This window comes from Mustela erminea, chromosome 1 (genome assembly GCF_009829155.1).
Source record: "Mustela erminea isolate mMusErm1 chromosome 1, mMusErm1.Pri, whole genome shotgun sequence".
In the NCBI taxonomy this organism is placed as follows: domain Eukaryota; kingdom Metazoa; phylum Chordata; class Mammalia; order Carnivora; family Mustelidae; genus Mustela; species Mustela erminea.
Window position 1 is genome coordinate 37,384,822 of NC_045614.1, and position 24,794 is coordinate 37,409,615.

The 24,794-nt window shown below is 39.7% G+C and overlaps 1 long non-coding RNA gene across 1 annotated transcript; it reads left to right on the forward strand.

Annotated features, from left to right (window-relative positions):
- The first annotated feature begins 703 nt into the window (after positions 1-703).
- On the forward strand, positions 704-23,851 carry LOC116600636. The gene is made up of 3 exons (XR_004289737.1): positions 704-716; positions 8,425-8,430; positions 23,801-23,851. It is a non-coding gene; the product is annotated as an uncharacterized LOC116600636 (long non-coding RNA).
- Positions 23,852-24,794: the final 943 nt, after the last annotated feature.

The window sequence follows — 24,794 nt, forward strand, 5'->3', positions numbered from 1 at the left end:
GAAAATGAATGGTCAGCTCACAGAGAAGACCAGGTCCTCCACAATGCCATTTGATTTGGAGCTGAATAATTTCACTGGGCAGCAGCACCACAGCTTTTAGCCTGGATGTGCGAGGGGCTTTTAAAAATCATGTACATCCTGAGCATTTAGTTTTAAAGGTCCCCATGGGGGGTGGCCTCTGTGAGCTTGACTAAGCTGAAATGTTCTGGTTCAAGAAGGGAGAGAGACACGGGGGAGGGGTCATAAACCAAGCTCCAGGAAAGCTCCTGGGGTTACCTCTTCAGGGACCAAAGCAGCTGAGGGGTTTTTTTTGTCATGGTTCCAGAATGAATAACTCACACAACTAATTAAGAGTAGTCTCGAATAATTAACATCTGTGCAACCAGACAGTTTTGCCTCAGGACCATTAAGAAGCAAATCCAAAAGTGAATGGTACACAATGAGTGATGGGTGCCTCCGGAGAAATCCATCTCCCCTTTGTCCCCCTTGGCAGATGGTTCTGAGATGCATTTCATAAGGCTCCTTGGGAGGTCCCAGAGGACCCTGCATGGCCACACGGAGCGGTGGCTTTACACTGTCTGTCCCACCTTCTCTGTGGCACTCGGCATCTGTCTCGCACACCCACTCCCTAGGGACACTTCCCAAAGAAGCCACTTGCGCACGTACGGTGCTCGCGTTGCGCACACACAGGGGCGCACGCATAAACACATACGTGCGTGCGTATACACACACACACACACACACACACACACGGGTGCACGCATAAACACACAAGTGCGTGCGTACACACACACACACACACACACACACACACACCAAGAATCAGCAAGGTTTGGAAGCACAAAAAAATGCCGGGGAGGAGGTAAGAGAGAGGATCGAAAGGGTCTCTCTAATTGGTATCATGAGAGTTGAAATTAAGTTGGGATATATCAAAATAGAATGAATGCAAGTTACGAGATCCACTGTGGTATAAATCCTATGCTAATCAGACTAGATTAATTAGAATGATTTACAATTCAACATATAAATGAACTTAATGTCATTCCTATTTTATCTCCTGTTTCCTTTTTTCTGTTTACATGGAAATATACTTGCATAAAATATAAAATGTACATGAAACATCAAAAATAATAACTTAATGTATATATTACATAAATATGCTTTAATTTATATATAATATAAATATACTTTAATCTATTATATTTCTTATATTCATATATTTTTATACATACATGTATTTATATACATATAAATATAGCTGGTAATAGTGGTTTACTCTGAGGCCTAGGTCTGAAAGTGAAGTGGGTCCCCTATAGACAAGAGAGTTGGGAGAAGCTCATTTCTTAGTACAAACGCTTTTGTCTCTTCAATTTTGTATCACATACATATATTACCTGAGCAAAAATGTAATTTCAAAAACATGCTTTTTGGAATAAAAGTGTAGCGCTCTATAATATTAGAAGTTGGTCAAACATTCTTCCTTTCCGGGCCTCCCTAGCAGTAAACACTGACAGTGGTTTGGTGTATATCTTTGTGGATCAATGATTCCTAACCCGGCTGTGTATTATTTCCAATATATATATAATATAATATATATTATGTGTGTATATACATTTATACACACACATATAATAGCTCAATAAGTATATGCAGACTATTTTATTGATCATCTAATTTGGCCTTTTGATTTCTTTACATAGTATTAGGTAATAGATTTTATGTTTGCCACTTGCTGAATTAGTATCACTGATTCTAAGTCTGCCTTTCCCAGAGTAATATGTAACAGGAATATTTCTCTCTATATATCTATACATTTATAAATCTGTTTCCATATATCTATATAAATATCATACAGAATTACATATATAATCACATATATTATGTAGTAAGTATACATATATATAGGTAGTAAATATAAGGCTATTTCAATAGTATATAATTAAAGATGTATAAATACCTTACCAGTAATTTTTTGCTGTTTGGTAATAACTGAAATATGCTTTAAACTAATATAAGCCAAGGAAAATATTTTATATGAAAATATTGAGAAGCCTCATGGAAGTTAAAGTCAGCTGCTAAAACAAACAGTAGGTCTTCAACGGCCTAACAAAGTAAAAGTTTGTTTCTCGTTTCACAGATCAGTTTGGTCGTCACTAGGTGGGCTTCCATAAATGGATTCAAGGACCTGGGCTCCTTTTGGCCTACACCTCCACTAGGTCTCCCATCCTCTGCTGGATTCTATATGTTGGCCAGTCAATGAGCAACAAGAGAGAGGGCCTGGAAGAGTCCACTGGAGAGTTAGGGAGCCATGTCTGGAAGTAGACCTCCTCTTGTCCGTATTCCATTGGCTGGGACTCAGTCACACGGTCTGACTTAAGAGCAGGGGAGACTGAGTGTGTTCTTAGGAATAAGAGGAGAATGTAGTACTACATTAGGCTAAGTGTAGGCTAAGTGTGTTCTTAGGAATAAGAGGAGAATGTGGTACTAGTGAGCAGTAGCAACCTCTGTCCTAAGCAGGAAATGTCAGTTGGACCACACAAAAATTGGTAAATGTGTAAGATCCCTAGTAGCTATGCTTTCTCCTTTTTCTCTCTGAGGCCCATCATTGGTCTCCGCTTCTCCTGCAAACTATACCGTAATTTTCTGTCTTCCTCTCTCCTCCCCTTCTCAGTCTCTGTGTTTCTTTCCCTTTCTTTCTCTCCTTCTCCAGGTAGACTTGAGAGAAGATCTGTTCTTTTTTTCTGTCTGACAAAGTGTCTGCTCTCAAAATAAATACACATTTCTATTCATAAATGCTACCAATAAGAGTTCAGGGGTCCTGACTTAGCTGGGGAGGGTTTCTTTGAGGAAGTAACACTTCACTTGGGATCTGAGGAATGAATAGGGATAACACAGGACAGTCAGGGAATGGTCGAGTGCTTCAGGCAGAGGAAACAGCATTTTTTACACAGGTTGTCAAGGAGAGGCAAACGGTGCTACTTAGGCTGGTCTAGAGTAAGTAGGAACTTCTAGATCATGATAAGAATTTTGGATTCTTTTCCTTACAACATGGAAAGTCAATCCCTCTCTTTAAATATTTATTCCTTAGAATAAGGGCTACTCTAACTCTTGGGCTTTCTCTTAAAAAATTAGCAAAAGTAGGTGGTGCCTGGGTGGCTCAGTGGGTTAAAGCCTCTGCCTTTGGCTCAGGTCAAGATCCCAGGGTCCTGGGATTGAGCCCTGCGTCGGGGCTCTCTGCTCAGCGGGGAGCCTGCTTCCCTTCCTCTCTCTCTCTGCCTGCCTCTCTGCCTACTTGTGATCTCTGTCAAATTAATAAATAAAATCTTTAAAAAAAAATGTGAAACAAAGTCATTCAGAGTTAAAGTCCTGGCATTAAAGTCTTGGAAATGATTTTTTATAATGTACATGTGCCTAAAAATTGATAAATGTAGCAATTATCAGGCAAAGATTGAGCTGAGATATGGCTATTTCATTTATACTAAGATTTTGTTTCAAAGTTTATATAGCTACTCACTGGTTGAAATATTAGCAACATTGATTCTCTGTACAGTACTCACCACAATGCATATTTCCTTGTTCTAGATGGAAAGTCAATGGGCAGAAATGTGCTGTTAATGATGTGTTGGCATGGCATTTCCTATATTACGAAATACAGTCTGAACTATTAAAATATCCTCTTATCAAGTGCAAAGTTAAACAAAGTTGTTTGACTAAATGAGAATAAATTACTCAATGCTGATAGTAAGAGTATAAATGTGTATTAATGGGAAATGCACCCATGACTATATAAACACTGACTGATTTTATACAATTTTTCAAATATTCAGGGAGAAAAAGAAATAAATTTATCAATATTTTTACAAACTAAGAACTGAATTAAATATAAATCTTACCACAGAAAGAGTTTTAAATTATCATGAAAATTATGCTGTAAGAGTCTTACTCTGAGTTCTCTACAATCATTTCCTATGCAGTCTTAGCTCTAGTATTTCCTAGGTATATGGCCCTAGGCAATTTATTTAATCTCTCTGAGCCTCAGTTTTCTCATCTGTAAAATAGTTATCCATCAGATCTTATTCTGTTAGTTTATTGAGAAAACTGAGATATTCTAAAGAACTAGTACAATTTCTGGCACTGAGTAAGAGTTATTTTTTTAAAAGATTTTATTTATTTATTTGACAGACAGAGATCACAAGAAGGCAGAGAGAGAGAGGAGGAAGCAGACTCCCCACTGAGCAGAGAGCCCGACGCGGGGCTCAATCCCAGGACCCCGAGACCATGACCTGAGCTGAGAGGCTTTAACCCACTGAGCCACCTAGGTGCCCCTGAATAAGAGTTATTAGCACTCAATTAGTTCTAACCTATAAACTATAAAAAATTTCAGACAGCTCTTCAAAATCAAAGCTTCCATGTGTTCACTAATAAAATCTAGCTTTGAGATGTTACTGGGTATTTGGAGGTAGATACACAAAGAAATAGAGACCTCATTTTCCCTACCTTTGAAGAATTTACAGTGCTTTTATTGGGACTATCACTAGGTGAGGTTCAAATCCCCACCAGCAAATACTGTGATTAAGTAATAAATTGCTGTCATAGACCTACATTTCCTAAAACTTAAGCCCCCCCCCCTTTTTTTAAATTGTTCTCTCAGACTCCTAGGGTGGATTTGAATTATTTTTACCATAATACTATTTAAATATGTACAAACCTAAAAGCATGTTATAAACTCCTCATTATTCTTAAGTAACCATAAAACAACAACAAACAAGCAAATAAGAGGAGTGCCTGGGTGGCTCAATTGATGAAACATCCAACTCTTGATCTCAGTTCCAGTCTTGATCTCAGGGTCATGAGTTTAAGACCCACGTTAAAAAAAAAAAAAAAAAAAAAAAAAAAAAAGGAAATAAGCAAAATCAAGAAGCTTAAAGTCAATAAAATTCAAATAGACAGCATTTGATGTATTCAATAATGTTGCTAAAGCTAAATGGTGTTTTAGAAGTTTTTGACTTGTGTCAATAGGGGGGCAGGGAAGGCTTTCTGGTAATGAGACAGGGTTTGAGAGAGCAAAGAAGGTGAAGGCGGACAATAGAAGCAAGCTCTCTTTAGAGAGGAGATAGCTGCCCGAGAACCTGCATGGGTGGTTTAACAGAAAATTCTGATGAAAAGAAGGGAGGGGCGCCTGGGTGGCTCAGTGGGTTAAAGCCCCTGCCTTCGGCTCAGGTCATGGTCTCAGGGTCCCAGCATTAAGCTCTCTGCTTAGCAGGGAGCCTGCTTCCCCCCTTTCTCTCTGCCTGCCTCTCTGCCTACTTGTGATCTCTGTCAAATGAATAAATAAATAAAATCTTAAAAAAAAAAAAGAAGGGAAAAAAAAGATGAGAAGTAAAGCTTATAAAATTAGGGAAATTGTCTTTACTGGACAAACAAATAAGAAACAGCTGAGGAAAAGTCAAGAGGGAAGAGTTTGTCAGTATCAATGTGGTTCTACTCTTTTTTTTTATTGAAATACAGTGGATATACAATGTTATATTAGTTTCAGGTGTACAATGTTGCAATTCAAGAATTCTGTATATTATGCACCACTCACCATGTAAGTATAATTATGTATGTCATTATAATATCATTGACTCTATTCCCTATGCCACACTTTTCATCCCCATGACTTACTTATAACTGGAAGTTTGTACCTCTTAATCTTCTCTATTTTGCCCGCCCCACCACTCTCCTCACCTCTGGCAACCACCAGTGTATGTGTTTTGTTTTTACGAGTCTATTTCTGTTTTTCTTTGTTCGTATGTTTTGTGTTTTAGATTCCACATATAAGTGGAATCGTATGGTATTTGTCTTTCTCTGCCTGGCTTATTTCACTTAGCACAAGACTCTCTAGGTCCAGTCCTTTCCTACAGCTTTTATCTAATCAGCACCTTTGCTCCCCTTTCTTTCTACAACAGACCCCAACTTCATCTCACTCCACTGTGATTGGTCTATGGAGGGCCCTCTGAAACAAGCTAGCCAATCAGATTGTTTCTTCTGAAGTTCTGAAACTTGAGCAGAGACTTCTTATTTCTGGTGCAATCATTTTATGGCACCATCCCAGAGGAAAGAACCACATGTTCTACCTCCTTACTAGGTCTTGCTTTTTCTTTTTTAAAACTTTCTTGGCCAAATCAATCTTTGTCTGAAGTATCCAGAGGTACATTAAGTTAAATGAAACCAAAATAACACTAACCTGTACTTTAGTGGGGGCTATGAATATTTCTGTAGAGACCCACTTTTCTCTCTTTGGGACCCAAGGGAAGCATAAGGGATAGTTGTTAGTCACAAGCTGACAGGTAGATGAAAGTGTCCAGGTCAAATAACCTTGAGCTTCTGAACAAAGTAAGAAGTTGGTGGAAGAAAGTGATTATAGAAAGAGCTTAACATTTGAAGATATTTTCATCTCCTGATCTTGTGGTACAAAATCTCTACAGAGAGAGATCCAACAGTACATGGCAGATGCTTGAATGAAACCAACTGCAAGCCTTTGAAATCTAGGTTTAGAAATTGAGTCCAGTTTTCACAAGGAAAAGGGAAGTTAGTCTGTATAACTAAGGGAAGGAAGAAATTGTATCTGGTGGATATTGGGGGATGCATAGAGAAAACCTTGAGAAGAGTATTCAGCATTATTTAGAGATAAGGTGAGGGCAGAATGTCTCTCTGCAGTCTCTCAGAGTGGAACTTTGATGAAAATAGAAATGACTAGTGAAAGAGGATGTACTATGGTTTTTTGCTGAGTGCTGTGTGATTTTAAAAAACAATCCTTTATATAATCTTGCTTAAGAAAGCTCTCAACCCTCCCCAATGTGCTTTGGTGAGTGCTGTGAAGTGTGTAAACCTGGTGATTCACAGACCTGTACCCCTGGGGATAGAGTATTATGCCTCCATCAGAAAGCATGAATACCCAACTTTTGTAGCAACATGGACGGGACTGGAAGAGATTATGCTGAGTGAAATAAGTCAAGCAGAGAGAGTCAATTATCATATGGTTTCACTTATTTGTGGAGCATAACAAATAGCATGGAGGACATGGGGACTTAGAGTGGAGAAGGGAGTTGGGGGAAATTGGAAGGGAAGGTGAACCATGAGAGACTATGGACTCTGAAAAACAATCTGAGGGTTTTGAAGGGACGGGGGGTGGGAGGTTGGGGTACCAGGTGGTGGGTATTATAGAGGGCACGGATTGCATGGAGCACGGGGTGAGGTGCAAAAATAATGAATACTGTTATGCTGGAAATAAAAAAAAAATAAAATAAAGCTCTCAACCATGTTCCATCACTCTATCCTGTTTCAGGGTTTGTAGGTATTTGCTTGTGCAGGGCAAGCAGGGAAGGGCAAATGGAATGGGTTGGAGAAGATGCGGATCTTACACGATAACCTCTTGGGAATCAGCAAGAGATAATAAAATGTTTTCAAGTCAGAATCTGCCCAGGAAACAACAAAAGCATCTGCCCTAGAAAGAGCTGTCTGTGTCATAGAACCTGCTCTAGCAAGCTATGGTTAGAGTAGCCTAAAAGAAAAAGACAGAAAACATATGGACATGGAGGGGGTGTAGATTCTGGCTCTGAGACGGTAAGGAGGTCAATAAATCCTCTCTCAACAAAAACAACAAAAGAAACCATAAAACTAGACAAAATTGTCAAAAACAGTCATTTCAGGGTTCTGGAAATGGACCAAAAGGAAACAACACATTGAAAAGCACATATTCATGAAAAACTGCTGATCTTCGGGTATGAACAGTAGGAGTCTGTGGCTTTCTTGCCTGTGGCTACTCCCACACCCCACCCCAAATTGGCCAGAATGCCAGTTCTATCAGATGGGACTGACCATGAAAACTAGCAGCCTTGTTGCAGGAAGAGGAGGCTAATTTGATTTAGAGCAGAGAGTAGAAAATTTGCCACTGGGGTGAAATGGAAAGGGCTAGAGCTCTCTGAGCCCAGGATTTCAGTTGCAATGGAGGGGGAGGGTAGGGGGTGGGAAATGACAGACGGATGGACTATCAAGAACTTTAACAGGCATATGAATTAGCCATTGGAAGGCTTAATAACCATTCCACAGATCCCTGGCTGTCTGGGAGCCTACGCTCGTACACAATGGAGAATTGAGAGAGTTCATGGAAAGTAAATGCTACAAAGAATTGAAAACTGCCTAAATTTTGAATGCATTCCTCAAACCAAACATAGATCCACTAGCAGAGGGTAGAAGCCTTCTGAGCTGAAGAAACTCATGGACAATCACTGATCGACCACTGGTCGATCCCTAGGCAACGAAGACATACTATAAAAAATGAAAGTAAACAGAGAAAAACCCAGCAGAGGTTGCACCATGTGGGGTGACTAATTCTATAGATTTAGTACAGGCAAATGACTTAAAACAACAACAAACAAATAGAAACAAGTAAAAACCATCAACAAAAAAGGGGAACTTACAATCCAAAGTTGCTATAATAAATTATCTAGAATATCCAGTTTTTAACAAAAAAATTATGAGAGCTGGAAAAACAAGGGAGATTAACCCATATTCAAGATGAAAAGAAGTCAGTAGAAACTGTCTCTTCTTGGGTTTAGGTGTTGGATTAATAGAAAGATCTCAAAGAAACTATTACAAGTGTGTTCAAATAATGGAAAGATGCCATGTTTAAAGAACAGAGGAAAACTTGATGACCACGACTCAACAATAGGGAATATCAACAAAGGAACAGAATCTATTAAAAAAGAAACAAATGGAGGGGTGTCTGGCTGGCTCAATCAGTAGATCATGTGACTCTTGATATCAGGTACCTGAGTTTGAGCCCCACATTGGGTGTATAGTCTACTTGGAAAAAAAAGAAAGGAAAGGAAAAGGAAACAAACGGGAATTTTAAAGTTGAAAAACACAATAACCCTAATGAAAAACTCACCAGATGGACGTTCTAGCAGAACTGAGATGGCAGAAGAAAGAATAAGTGAACTTGCTTATAAATCAAGAGGACTGATTCAATCTGGAATACAGAGTAAAAAGACTGAAGGAAGTGAAAGCCTCCGAGCTCTATGGGACCACATCAAGTGTATTAACGCATGTAAAATGGCATCCCAGAGAGAGAGAGGAGAAGGAAAAAGGAGCAGAAAAGACATTTGAAGAAATAATGGCCTAGAACTTCCCACATTTGATGAAAACTATTTCATCTACAGATCCAAGAGTTTCAGTGAACTCTAATTAGATAAACCTAAGATTTCTCATCCAGACACATAAGAGGCAAATTATTGAAAGACAAAGAAAAGGTCTTGAAAGCAACAAGATTAAAAGGACTCATTACACGGTGTTAAACCAACTAAGGACTGACTACTTATCAGCAACAATGGAGGCCAGAAGGCCTCAAACTGCTAAACGGAAACGATTATCAACTAAGAATTTTATATCTATCAAAATTATTCTTGAACAATGAAGGCAAAACAGAAACATGTTCAGGTAAACAAAGGCAGAGAAAATTCACTGCTAAAGGCTTGCCTTACAAGATCTACTAAAGGCAGTGCTCCAGGCTACATGGAAATATCTTCAGGCAGTTACTCAGATCCTTGAATAGGAAAAAAGAGCCTAAGAAATAGTAAAAATAAAAGACTATATGGATGTATTTTTCTCTCTTCTACTCTTAATTTCTTAAATAATATAGGATTGAATAAAGCAATAATTGTAACACTGAATGCAAACAGTAACCATAAGAGAGCTGGCATGATAAGATTATTATCAGACAAAATAGACTTTAAGATAAGAAATATTGCTAGAGATAAAAAGAGATTTAATAATCATAAAAATCAGAAAATGGTCAATATATCATGAAGGTATTAAGTGTATAGGTACCTGACAAAAGAGACCCAAAATACATGGAGCAAAAACTGACAGAACTGAAAGGAGAAACCAAAAATTTGAAAATTATTGTTGGAGATTTCAGTATACCATTGTACATTATTAATAGAATAAGAGAGAAAATCTAGAATAATGAAGATCTAAACACTTTTAAGCCCTTGACCTAACTGACATTTATAGAATACTTCACCCAATGAAAATAGACTACACATTCTTTTCAAGCGCACATGGAACATTCTCTAACATAGACCATAAGCTAAACACTGAGACAGTTTCAATAAATTTCAAATGTTTTAAATCATTCAAAGTATATTCTCTGACTACAAAATGATTACATTAGAACTCAACCACAGAAAAAAAAATTGGGTCATCTCCAAATATTTAGAAATTAAACAATATAGCTTTAAATAACTCATGTAGAAAATCTTATTCACTGAATGAAAATTAAAGTATAAAGTATCAAAACTTGTGGGTACAGATAAGGCAAAACTTAGAAATTTATAGCAACAAATACTGGTAAAAGAGCAGATTTAAAAAAGGTGTCAGTCAAGAAGCTTCCATCTTAAGAAACAGGAAAAAATAAAAGGCTGAGCAGAAATCAATGAGATGGAAAACAGAAAAACAATAGAGAGATTCAACGAAACCAAAAGTTTACATTTTAGAAAGATCAACAACATTGATAAACCATTAGTCACTAACAAAGAGATGAAGAGAAAAGACAAAAATGATCAAGAAATGAAAGAAGGACCATAATACCAACTCTGCAAAGATTAAAAGGCTATCTGAGAATATTACATAAGACTCTGTATAAAACTTTTACCAGGAGAAATCGGTGAATTTTTTGAAAGTTACAAGTGATCACAACCGACTTGAGAAGAAACAGAAAATCTGAACAGACCTATATAAAGAAATTAAATTAGTGACTAAAAATCTTCATATGTAGAAAATTCTAAGGTTAGAAGCCTTCACAGTTACCTTCTGTGAAATAGTTAAGGAAAAAACTATAAATTATCCAAAATCTTTTTTCAAAAATTAGAGAGTATGAAAATAGAAAGTTTCAGGTCTTTGCTGAAAGGACAAAGGTAGCAGGTGGAAAGGTACCCAATGTGCTTTGGCATTTGCCTAACACAAGAGAGAACTCTTCTCCTCCTGCTTCTGTATCACACAGGCCATTGAACTTGTATGATTCAGAGTTCTTTAGAGACGCAGAGCACATAGGATACATGGGTCTATATGAGATGTATTACAGGAATAACCGCATGCAATTGTGGAGGCTGAGAAGTTCCTTTGCAAGCTAATGAGACCAAGTCCCAAAGGGTGGGAACCAGGAGTCCAGGAGAAGATGGATGTCTTAGCTCTGGTGGAGGGAATTCACCATTTCTCCACTTTTTTGTTCTATTTGGGCCCTAAACAGGTTGGATGATACCCACTCACGTTTGGGAGAGCCATTGTTACTCGGTTCAATTATTCAAACGCTAATTTCTTCCTGAACCTCCCTTAAAGACACACCCAGAAATAATGTTTTACCAGCTCTCTGGGCATCCCTTATCCTATTCAAGTTGACACCTTCAATTAGTCATCACAGAACTGTTAGGAAAAGAAAGGTTCTTCTCTTTGACAACACAGAATAAAATGAAGTAAGCATTGCTACGAGGGTTATTTCAGATGGAGCCAGGAGGGCATTAAGGAGGTCGGGCTCATGCATGTCTTCCTTCCCAAATTTTCAGAATTCTTTCTGAGCTCAGCTAAGAGCCAAGGCATCTGGTGCCCGTGGGAATGGACATAAATGAACCTTCCACCTACTACTCGCCCTAGCAACCAACCACCCATGGGTTAGCTAGTCTAGTACCAGTCACATTTCATTCAAAATAATTTATATACATTCCCTCTTTCCTCTTTAAAAGCTCTAACCACCTTTTTGTCTCTCCAGAGCACGCTTTCGATTTCAGTAGAATCTATGCTTCCTGGATTGCAACCCCTAATAGCTCAAATAAACACACATATTTTATTCTGCAGCTTATGGTTTTGTCTTTTGTTGGTTGATATCTTCAAAAAGTCTAAGGCCTTCTCTGCTTCACCCTTTTCCTCATCCCCTGTCTTCAGGTGAGGGTTGAACACTTCTGTAAAACAGCATTTCGTGTACATATTTCTTGGGTCCCAAAGACAATTTGAAGAAATGATTAATAACGATACATGTTACTTCTTTAAGGCCAATTTTGTATTAAAATATTTTGCCCATAAAACACTATGGACATTCCCATTTCCTGTTAAAGAGATGTCTGATGTTCAATTCAATTTTTTTAACCTGTACTTGGCCTCTCCCTACCACAAGCCTCACCTTGCCCCCTCTACCTTTCTAGGCCCTCCCAAGATGTGTATATTTATATATACATCTCAACTCAACTTTTTTGCAACTCAAAAGTCTTCCAGGACAGTCTAAATTTTTCACTGATTAACTTAGACAGAGGAAACCCCTTTCAGAGCTGATTAGATGAGGTTTGGTATTGATTATTTTGTTTCAGCTATGGAAGGCGAACTCCATTAAATTTATTCAGCATTACTTATTTTTAAATTTTTTTCCTAAACTTCTTAAAATTTTATTATTTGTGAGAGAAAGAGTGCAAGCATGAGCAAGGGGAGGGGTAGACAGACAAGCCGTCTCCCTGCTGAGCAGGGAGCCCCATTTAGGACTCAACCCCAGGACCTTGGGGATCATGACCAGTGCCAAAGGCAGACACTTAACCAACTGAGCTACCCAGGCACCCCAACTTTTTTTTTAAGAGAGGGAGAGAGTAGGGGGAGGGGCAGAGGAAGAGGAAAAGTGAAAATGTTAAGCAGGTGCCACATCCAGGGCTGAGCCCAATGCCAGGTTCAGTCATAGGATCCTGAGATAGTGATCTGAGCCTAAATCAAGAGTCAGGTACTCAACTAAATGAGCCACCCAGGTGTCTCTATTCAGGATTGCTTCTGTTCAAAAGAGTCTGGCTCTTTCCTCAGAAATACCTGTTAGTGATTAAGTATAGTATCCATTTGAGATCCACTGAATTATCTTATTGTCTTTGTCCTTTGCTATTGAAAATGGAAGAGTATCTTAAATTCATCTTCCACCAGAGTGATTTAATTTTCAGGAGTGACCATCTGTCTCCATTTTGATCCTCACTGAAGTTTTTCATTCTGCCGTTGCAATTTTGATTTTCTCATTATCCCTCCTTAGCACATTAATCTCATTTTTCATTGTATTCCATTTTATTTTCATTTCAAGATGATTTCCTTGTGGCAGCCTTCTTGTGGCAATACTAAGGACACTGGTTTTCTCATTTTTTCACCTGTTTTTGTAGTAAGTCATTTTCAGAGGCTAGTTCTTCTGAATCTTCAAATTAATGGTTCCTTTCCCTTTCCTGCTATATTTTTCATACATTTCTAGGGTTTGTTTGGTTTTTGTTTAGAAGAATGACAGAGTCCATCTGATCTGTTGTTTGCTCATCAGTTGGATGTAAGGATGGCCACTAAATCCATACTTGTCCTCCCGGTTGGATATGCTATAAACCTGAGTGTATTTTTTTTTTCCCAAGATTTTATTTGTAAGTAATCTCTACACCCATCTTAGGGCTTAAACTCACAACTGTGAGATCAAGAGTCATTTGCTCTGGGGCGCCTGGGTGGCTCAGTGGGTTAAGCCGCTGCCTTCGGCTTGGGTCATGATCTCAGGGTCCTGGGATCGAGTCCCGTATCGGGCTCTCTGCTCAGCAGGGAGCCTGCTTCCCTCTCTCTCTCTATGCCTGCCTCTCCGTCTGCTTGTGATTTCTCTCTGTCAAATAAATAATAAAAAATAAAATCTTTAAAAAAAAAAAAAGAGTCATTTGCTCTACCAACTGAACCAGCCGGACACTCCAACGTAGGAGTAGTTGTCTTAATAGAGGCTCTTATTTTATGCAAACAGCCTTGATAAAAGGACAAAGAGATAACCTGGGAAAAGAGATTCATGGGTACAGCTTCGAATCCCATTCTCAATGTCTGCAGCGAGTGCCTCGCTGGCATCCTGATGTGACCTTAGCCTATTACCACTCCCAAGTGTTTCATGAAATAAATGAAAAACTACAATTCTCAGCTGGTACCACGTGAGCATTTCCTATGTCTTCTCCTATCATTCATCTCAGCTTCCTGTCCATTCGATCTCGGGGAACTTTGGTCTCTTAGTCAATGTGAACCAGAGAGACCTTGCTGGGGTAGAGAGGGAGCTAGAATGAATGGAAGGAATACCACCAAGATGTCTATTTGCAAAAGAACACCTGTAGGGGGACGTGGGGGTGGTACATAGCTTAGTTCACAAAAAAAGGCTGGTCTGGTATTTTGGAGAATTCTGACAGATAAAGGTCTTTCACAGACTATATAAGGCATTATTAGGTAAGGGCAAATTTATACGAGATAGTGGCTTAGATGACCATCTATGCTAATTTGGGTTATTTTTCAGCTTTTTCACCTTGTGCCACCTCTTCATATTATTTTAATGACGAGCTGTGTGAGTGCATAACCAAGGCTGCTGATCAGATGCTTTTCTAAATCTGAAGCCACAGGGGGAAAACTTTAACTGAGCACTTACCCAAACAAAGACGAAAGTCATGTTAGTAGAATGCAAAGATGAAAGCAGAACAAGAAAAAAAACCTCTTAAAAAAATTAAACAAGGGTCTCAGTTTCGCTGCATTTATTGTTTTCCTTTTGTGGGGAAAAAATAAAATTCTGTCTCTAATGGGTTCAGTAGTACCTTTTTAAAAGTGAAAGAAACCTCATTTTTGTTTTGTTTTGTTTTTATCACATTGTGGTCCTTCTATATAGAAGTGATCATGACACTGTGAGAATATATTGACATAATAAAATGGTGAGATTATTTTATAATAGTGTTACTCATTTCTCTTCTCTCAATGCTTATCTTCCCTCTTTCTCATTCTCTAGAGGAGACAAAGGATGACTCTAGCACCTCACATTTTAAAGAATTTATCTGTATGTAGTTTAAGAAAAATGGTCAATATTCCTTGCTTCTCCCCATGACATTATATAATAAACTCAGGGACTATTCTCATTCACCGACTTTTTGTATTGGAGAACGTTGTATTTGACAGAGTCCAGGATTTTAATGAAAACACCATTTTTAAATGCTTATTTGGAAGTCGGGAGCAAACAGAGCCTGTGACAGGCAAAACAGGCTTTTCCTGGGATTGTACGAAAGCAGATCAGATTACACATGCTACTAACATATGAGCTTTGTAGAGGAGGCTTTCTTAATGGAACAAGCAGGCTCAAAAAAGTATTCAGTGCCATTGTCAGAATCACAGCATTTACACTTGTCAAGGGGAATAAAGAGGCATCAGGCTGCTGTTTTTCAAATTATGCAGCATGGACTTGCTACAGACTGCCAGCGATCATTCTCCATACACTTGCTATGTAAAAATGTAAATTCTTAATTCAATTATTTTTCTCCAGTCTCCTCCCACCCTCAATTTGTCTTCATTTCTCCAATTCTTTGTAGGAAATTGGGGAACTCATTATTCATGGGTCGGGAAGAATTCAATGAATCATGGAGAAAAGGTAATTTATGAAGGCAAGTCACTCTCTCATCTTCAATGTGCATAAATAATAATACTTTATTGTCATGATACAATGACCTGTTTTCTATTTATAGCTTTGGCCCTGAGAAAAATTAAGTGCAACATAATTTCCATGTAAAAAGATAAATTTGTGAGCCACTTGTCAGTCAGAGGGGAGCCTCGTTTGGAAGCAATTGAGTATGCCAGTGAATTGTATTGTTTCTTTCTTTTGGAAACAATATAAGCTCAAAGTTATGACACCAATTCCTGCCCTTTGACAAAGAAAATGATTTCAAGAGTGAACACTGCATTATTTCATAGCAGAGTTCTTTTTGTCCACTATATCTTGGTTTGACTCTGTATGTTCCTAAAAATGTATGTAGGCATGTTATGTATGTGTGTGTGTGTGTGTGTGTATCCATGTATAGCTATAAACTTATGTGTATATACACAGGTGTATATATTCACATAACAGGCACATACATATATGGCACATATACCCATAATGTGTGTATGAATGTGTGTGCATATGTTTTCCCCAAAGTGTGTGTATCTAAATTATGTCATACATATGACATGCATATCTCCTTTCAGAGATGTAGTTGATGACATGGTTTTTCGTTGAAGTTTGATAAACTGAAGTGCATCTTGGTACTATTGAAAGCTATAGGGACACCTGGGTGGTTCAGTGCCTTCAGCTCAGGTCATGGTCTCAGGGTCCTGGGATTGAGCCCCGCATCAGGCTCTCTGCTCAACGGGGAGCCTGCTTCCTCCTCTCTTTCTCTCTGCATGCCTCTCTGCCTACTTGTGATCTCTATCAAATAAATAAATAAAATCTTTATTTTAAAAAAAAAAAGAAAGCTATAGCATCAATTCAGTCCAGCTTCCATTTTTGGTCTGATCTTCTCAAGTTAGCTAAAGGTTTTTGGTTTTTTTAAATTGAGGTAGGATATACATGCAGGGGTATGTCTAAATTCTAATTGTATGGCTTGATGAATATTTACATATGTCTACATGTGTATAAACACTATCCAAATGAAAATAAGGAACATTTCCAGCCCCACAGAAAGCTCCTCATGCCCCTCCTCAAGACATAACCAACAGTTTAACTTCTCTCACTGGGTAGTAGGCTTTTCTGGTTTTGAACTCCTCATAAACAGAATCAACAGCCTGAACTCCTATGTTGGCCTTGCCAAAGGAGCCAACGTAAGACTGACGTCTTGTCATTCAATTGTCTTTTGACAGAATTAGTCCAAATCACTAGTTTCCTTGATTTTCTCTTTGGAGATTGTTTTTGAGAATTATAATGGGTCTCTTCATCGTAAGGTTTTGGATTGAGTTTTGTACTCCTTAAAGAGTGGAGGATTTATTCACTCATTTATCTGTTCACTCACAAAGTAAGTATTAAGCAGCTACCATGTTCCAGAGGTGACACTGGGGATCTGCGAGGCTGAACAATAAAATGGATGTGGTGACCAACCTCAGGAATTTACAGTCCAACAGGGAGATAAACAAAAAGCAAGCACAAGTACAAATGGTGGTAGGTGCTATGAAGTAAAAGTAGAGGAGATGAAAAAACAGAGTAACAAAGGTATCTGTTGGTCAGAGACGGCCTCTGAGGAAGTGCTATCTTTTTTTTTAAAAGATTGATTAACTGATTGATTGGTTTAGAAAGTATGAGTGGGGGGAGGGGCAGAGGATGAGGGTGAGAGAAAATCTCAAGCTGACTCCCCACTGAGCACAGAACCCCACGATATGGGACTCCATCTCATGATCCCAAGATCACGACCTGAGCTGAATTCAAGAGTCAGATGCTTAACCAACTGAGCCAACCAGTGGGTAAAGGGAAATACTAAAGCATTCTCTACAACTTGCTTCTGTACACTTGACATTGATTTCAGTCCTGAGTATCTTGTGATCTGCTGTTCCCACTGAATTTTGGGCTACAGTGAGTCAGCCTGTCAAGAGTGTCTTGAGGCCCCTGGAGGAGGGTGCGTCTGTGAGGAACAAAGAATGTTCTATCTAAATGTTGAGACAGAAATGCTGTACAAATAGTGAGTATTATTACCATTATTTTAAGTTATCTAACAGGAGAACCATAGGAAGTGATTTTATATCTAGGTCGGGGATCATGGTGGGATGGAATTCAGCAGTTCCAATACCAGTTAAAACTTTAGGATACCAGTTCATATCTAGTTATGTTTTATTTTGGACAAGTGGCCAGAGAATTATTTTTATCACTGCTGTTGTTTAGGATTGTCAGAGGATGGTCCTAATAAAAGTACAGAATTTTCATTGATTTTATTATTGTTTCAGAAGTCTCTGCCAGAAAATGCCTATCCCCAGGCTTACTGTATATACTTGGATATACTCCCATTTGAATCATTGAAATTTTTATTACAACCATGACAGTAGTTTTTAATTTTAATTTTTTTTTAATTTCTTTTCAGTGTTCCAGAATTCATTGTTTATGCACCACACCCAGTGCTCCATGCAGTACGTGCCTTCCATAACATCCACCATCAGGCTCACCCAACCTCCCACCCCGATCACCCAAAACCCTCAAGATTGTTTTTCAGAGTCCACAGTCTCTCACGGTTCATCTCCCCCATGACAGTAGTTTAAAATTAGAGTTTGAGAAGAAATTCAGAAAGGGCCCTCTATTCTCCAAAACTCAAAAATTCTGGAATGTCATAGAAAAAATAATTCTACACCAAAGAAAATGATAAATTCTCACTAAAATCTAATGGAAGACTCGTTCCACTTTTCATGAGACAGTAAGGAGGTGACATGTGATTTGTGTAAAATATTTGTAAAAATTATCTGTGTTAGATAAAAAGTATCTCTAAGAATGCTGAGCACTTTGAACCATATGGTATAGCTTAGAGCACGGGTTCTCAAACTTTTTAGTCTCAAGACCCCTTTTCACTCTGATAGTGAGAACCCCCAAGAGCTTGCCTTAGAAAATTCCAGAAAACACTAGAACACAGAAGCACTTATTCCATCAGCCATCAGAAAAATGATGTCATCACAAGTCAAGATGCCTCTGGAAAATTCCACTGTACTCTCACGAGAGAATGAGAGTAGAAAAGATAAATAATATCTCAGTAATATAATGAAAACGGTTCTGAGTTTTCAAATACCTAGCAAGATTCTTGGGGAAACTGCTCAGGGGTGCCTAGGCCATATTTTAGGAAATGCTGGCACAGATGTTGACAATACGTGTTTTAAACAACTTAAGTTTATCTCCCAGCTACACCGTCACTGAGATTCTTTCTATGAGAGTTGGTGTCTTCAGCACTAAAACAAGTACAATAATACTTACTGCATAAGTTTATGGTGAGAAAAATATGGTAAATTAGAAATAGTACATTAGCTAGTCATCTTGGATTGGAAACAACAGGAGACTCAACCCAACTTAGCTGAAGAAAAATGGACCCATTGAATGATTCACTTATCTTAAAACAGGAGGAGTTTTGGCTCCAGCTACTGTGAAATCCGGAGTCTGTGGAGTCATGAGGGATGTACTTCTGTGTGTTGGCCCTCCTCTGTGTGTTGGCCTTATGGCCAAAATGGCTCACCTCATCATTCAACAATAGTTGCTGAAGTTCCAGGCTGTACATCCTCATACTTTACTCTCGCCAGCCAAAAGAAAGTCCTCTGGTGGCTTCCAGGGAAGAAGGAGACAACTTCTCCAGGCACCTGGGGTAGAATCACCATGCTTTATTTACCTTCCCCTTCTCAATTCAATCACTATAGTCGAAGGAAAGCAATACACTTATTGGAATGCTCTGGGAGCCCATCCCCAAAAGGATAAGCTCCGTCATACCTAAACCTCATGGCGGCAAGTATGGAGTCCTGGTTCTCTAAAGGAAAACTGGATACTTTGGGTGGTAAAAAGGAGAGAGGGTTGCTGGAAGAAAACAGACAAATGGCCACAACAGTCAAAGTCCAGCTTAGAGTACCGGTTGAAATGTCAGTATCTTTCTCCATTCTGAGAAGTTCTTTCATGGTCTTCACCACACTGGTGAACAGCATGAAGCCTCTCTCTGACCAAATAATTGTGTTGGGATAATGTCATGGTGGAGATACTCGACTCTGTCAAACCAGCATGAAAGCACACTTCCCAAAGACTGTCAATCTCAATAAACATCATTTTATGCTTTGAGGCGTTCTGCAGTCTAATAGTGCTAAGTCGGCCAAAGAGAACATCTCCCAAGGCAAATAAAAATGACGCTGAAGAACAAATAGCCCGTTGGGGGGCAGAGTGGGGAATGTGAGCTCAGATATTTTTGTATGCCAGGCTGAGAGTCTGACAATCAAATGTTAAAGATGAAAATGCTAGCCTTCAACTTCCATAAATAAGCTGTGGCTCCAAGGAAGACCTGGGTGCCGGGATCAAAGGGAGTGGTATTTTCCCATCGGTATTGCTCTCACATAAAAAACTCCTCACTGAGTTGTTTTCGTACCTGGTGGCATCCATTTTGGTGCAAAGATGTGAACACTTAAAAGGCACACGTCAGTAAACGGCCCTCTTTTGAGCATGTTGACTGATTCAATGTGTGACAGAATAGGGTTCTGACACATCCCAAGTACCTGAATATCAGCCTGAGCTATAAAGATCAGAGAGATCGAAGTTGATATGATGTCTCTTAATATCTCTTTATCAACAAGCACAAAGAGGAGCATAAGGGCTTTTTAAAAAATAAGTTTTGGTTTTTTTTAAGATTTTTATTTATTTATTTGTCAGAAAGAGAGAGAGAGTGAGCGAGAGAGCAAGAGAGAGAGCGCACAAACAGGGTGGGCAGCAGGCTCGATCTCAGGGCCCTGAGATCATGACCTGAGCCGGAGGCAGATGCTTAACCAACTGAGCCACCCAGGCATCCCAGCATAAGGTCCTTTACCTGCATTTTTTTTTTCAGGTTTTCATTATTGGATTTTATGGTAGCAACCCCTAATGTTTCCTTCTTGCCGGCAGTTTTATTTATAGTCCAGCCCATTGTAGGTCACTTCTTAAAAAAGGTCAAGACCTAGGGGCACCTGGGTGGCTCAGTCGGTTAAGCATCCGATTCTTGATCTCAGCTCAGGTTTTGATCTCAGGGTTGTGAGTTCAAGCCCAACAATGGGCTGTACAGTGGGGCTTAAAAAAAAAAAAAAAAAGAATTACCATGTGACACAGAAATTGCCTTTCTAGGTGGATACCGAAAAGGACTGAAAATAGGTTTTCAAACAAATACTTGTACACGAGTGTTCATAGCAGACCTCGTCACAATAGCCAAAAGGTAGACATAACCCAAATGTCTATCAACTGATACACACATATACAAAATATAGTATACCCATACAAGGAAATATTCTTTAGTCATAAAAATGAATTACTAATATGCTACAACATGGAGAAACCTGGAAAGCAGTTAGTGGTTTCAAGAAGCTGGAGGAGGGAGAAGGGAATGGGCGATTGCTTAATGGGTACAGGGTTTCCCTCTAGGGTGTTGAAAATGTTTTGGAACTAGATAGAGGCCATGGTTGCATAACACTGGAAATGTTCCAGTGAATTTTACGTTTTAAGATGGTTAATTTTGTGACCTATTGATTTTGCCTCAATGAAAAGGGAGGGCACTTTGTTTTTCAAGTTCTTGTTCTTTTTTTTTTTTTTTAAGATTTTATTTATTTATTTGACAGAGAGAGAGAGAGAGATATCACAAGTAGGCAGAGAAGCAGGCAGAGGGGGAGAGGGAAGCAGGCTCCCTGCCGAGCAAGGAGCCTGATGCTGGGCTCGATCCCAGGACCCTGAGATCATGACCTGAGCTGAAGGCAGAGGCTTAACCCACTGAGCCACACAGGCACCCCTCAAGTTCTTGTTCTTGACCACGTCAGTGCCATGGAGAATGTACAGTAGCAACCCTAAGCTTATCTGATCCTGAGGGTCAGAGACAGCTTTACAGGGGAGCTGGTGCTGGACTGTGGTATGGAAGAATGAGTGGGGTTCGCCGGAGACTCTGTGTGTGTATGTGGGGGAGGGAAGAACGGGAAGGCAGAAGCATCCTAGAAAAGTAGAAGAGTTTGTGAAAATGTATAGGCAGAGAAAGTGAAGGTCCTCTGGTGACAAAATAAAGGGCTTTAGTGGGAAAGAAGGAAATGTCAGTGAGGAGGTTGATGGGTGATACTAATTCAACATCTATTTACCAACTGCACGCTTTCAAAGTTCAAAGATGGGACATTTCAAGAACTACCCTCAAGTAGCAATATTAACTCATGTTGCTTTAGGGCACCAATTATTACAGTGGGGTCCACACATATGTAGCTGCTGAAGCCCTGTATATAATTATGTGTTGCTTACGCATACTTGTAGTGCTTGAGCCAACTCTCAACACACTTGAATACATTTTCTACAAAGCTGTTCACTTACCATGCATGGTTCTATACAAACACCAACTTAATTTTTATTTACCTGTCACAGACATTGTCAGTGCCCTTCACATATCCCTTTGGCAAGGACCATTTCTGGACCAGTTGTCCACACTTCCAAATGCCATCCCTGAGTCTCCCTGCCTGTGCTCTTCGTTTGCCACAAGAGTGTCTATTTTGCATTTTCCTTGCAGGGCCCAAAATGCTAGGAATTACACCCCTCAGAAACAGCATTCAACAAATGGCTATTGGGAGTTGTTAGATACATACCAAAGAGTCTCTCCCCTTCAGTAAGTCTGAGGGAACTTTTCAACACAGTCTTTCAGAGTCCCAGGGAGAATTCAATTCCAGAGGCTTACCGTGATAGTTCACTTGATAACACACCCTTGGCTCTCTTCCTTCTGTCCATTTTCTTATTTCTCGGCTCTCCTAATTTCCTTCATATCCCTGTCTCAGGGTTTTGTCTGCGTGGGGAGAAAGCCCATGTAAAACATCCACAGAATTCATTTCAGACATATTTCCTCAGTCCATCATTTAGAGTCCAGTCAGGAAAAGAAAACCCACACTAAGTAGTTCAGATTCAGGGGATTTAATTCAAGGAATCGGTTACCAAGAGAGAAGGGGTGATTCCCAGATATGAGAAGCAACTCTTCCCTCTGGCTGGAATCCAGTATCCCACACTGGAGCACAGACAATTAACCCTCGGGGACATCTTCCCCAATCCCCAGACAAGGTAACAACCTCCTGTTATCTTTTATTCCTGTGAATATTCGACTGACATCTCTCTTCCTCACTAGATTACAAATCGAAGAGAGTAGGAACATCTGTGTTTTGCTCACTGTGGGACTCCCAGAGCCTACCGGCACATCTGGCACCACAGAGTGGCTCATGAAATATGTGGTTGAGGAAAGGACCCAACAGCATCACACAGCCACCATCTCAGGCCTGTCCGTGAAAGCCAACAGCGTAATTCTCTCCTTAACTCCATATTCAGAGATGTCAGGTTGGCAAACTAACCGTTGTAGGAGTATTTATGCCAGAGACACTGGTAAACACAAATAATGGCTGCTTTATATTTCATTGTGCTTTTTTTTGTATCTTGTTTTTTTGTTTTTTGTTCTTTTGTGTTTTTTGTTTGTTTGTTTGTTTGTTTGTTACTGTTTCTCTTCTTTTATGTAGTTTCTAGAAAGTTAAATAACATGTGTGGCTATTATTACATTACTCTCCAGCACTGCCTAGAAAGGGGGAGTCAAGCCCTGGTGTCCTTCACAGAAACCATGCTACCCTCTTTGGTGGTTGAACTCTTTACAAGCATTCCCCAGGTGAGGTAGCCCAGCAAACTAATTCTTCTCAATTCCAGGAATACAGGTGTGACAGGTTGACAGTAAAACTAGTTTTTACAGGAGTTTTTACTCAGTGACCTCTTGCAAACACATATTGCTAAAATGTTACTGACAAGCCCACCCCCCTTCAATTTACTTTGAGATGAATCTGAGTGAGCCATGGGCTCTAGTCATCTGCTTCCTGCCTGCCTCCTAACAGCACTATGCAGCTAACTATAGTCAGGTCGTTTTTTTTTTTTTTTTTTTTTTTTTAGGGCAGTTCACAACAGTGCATGAAATGTGTATTGTCAAGCTAACACCATGAAAGGCACCTCTCCTTCCAGACTTAACATAGGTTAAGACTTCAGAAGGGAAAGCGTCAACCCCAACCCTGGACCCCAACCCTGATTCAAGCATCTGCTGGTGAGCTATGAAGCGTGATGGTGCGGGTCATCTCAAGTCAAGTCTTCCTTGTTCACTTCAGGGAAGCAACAGCCCCCAATTAACACAAAGGCTGGACATGGCTGCAGGTGCACTTGCTACTCTGCCGTAAAGTTCAAAGTGACTAACTGAAGCCCCAGCGCCCACTGAGGCATTTTATTTGCACATAGAATCCCAGGGTTTTCCCTCCTGTGTGTTTTCGTCTTGCTTCTTCGTGGTCCATGATGGCAGCAGAGGTTGTCAGGACAATGAAACCAAACTGGAGGGATGGGAGCGGATTGTTCTGCCGTTTTCCAGACCTTCCAGTTGTACATCTGGTCTGGGGCTGATCACTCCCCACTTGTTTTACCTGTCCGTGAGGTTCACAACAGTTTTCCTGGCTCCGTGCTCCTCCATGGTTTCAAATCTGCCAAGGTAACTGTGTGTCATCACAGTGAGAAACCGGATGGTGACTTGTGAGCGTGGCCTCATAAGACCTGGTGTTTGCGTCTCTTTTCTGCATTGTTCATGCTCTTGAGAGTATCTGCCGGGGCATTTATGCTCAGGACAGTATGGCGGCAGGGAAAGATGGGGAAAGCAGTTAAATTCATTGATAAACATTTACCAGCATACCCCTAAGTGAATCCTGCCTAACAATGCAACACATGCAACGCAACCATTTCCCTGGCTGAACTAGGAACACTTCCACTGATGTTCTTAGCATTCGGCTATATTTGTGCATGGAAAGAAAGAAATTTTCATGCAGTGTTTCTCCTAGGCACCATTGGCTCTGCGTCACTTCAAGGACGTCTGCTACAGATGGTAGCTGTTCCATTATTTAACAAGTAATAAGAATCAGAGATTGTAAGTCAGATTGGCACCATGTTCACCGCTCCCTGCATTCACGGACACGTGCAGTTCTGGCCCCACAGCCACACGGCGCCACTGAGAAAGGCCTCCAACCGGGCTGTCTTTCAAACCTCTCCAAGTCCAAGTGGGTGCTGATGTGACTGTATTCTTTCCCAAAATTCAGTATTTGAACGTGAATGTATTTTTGCGAACAGGGAAGTAAAGGCTTTTTATGAGATGCTCAAGTTCTGTCCTGTAAACACTAAGGTACACTGCAGAGAAACTAGTCCCTTCACCTGTAAGGAGACCTAAATCACTTTTATGGAAGAGGGAGGT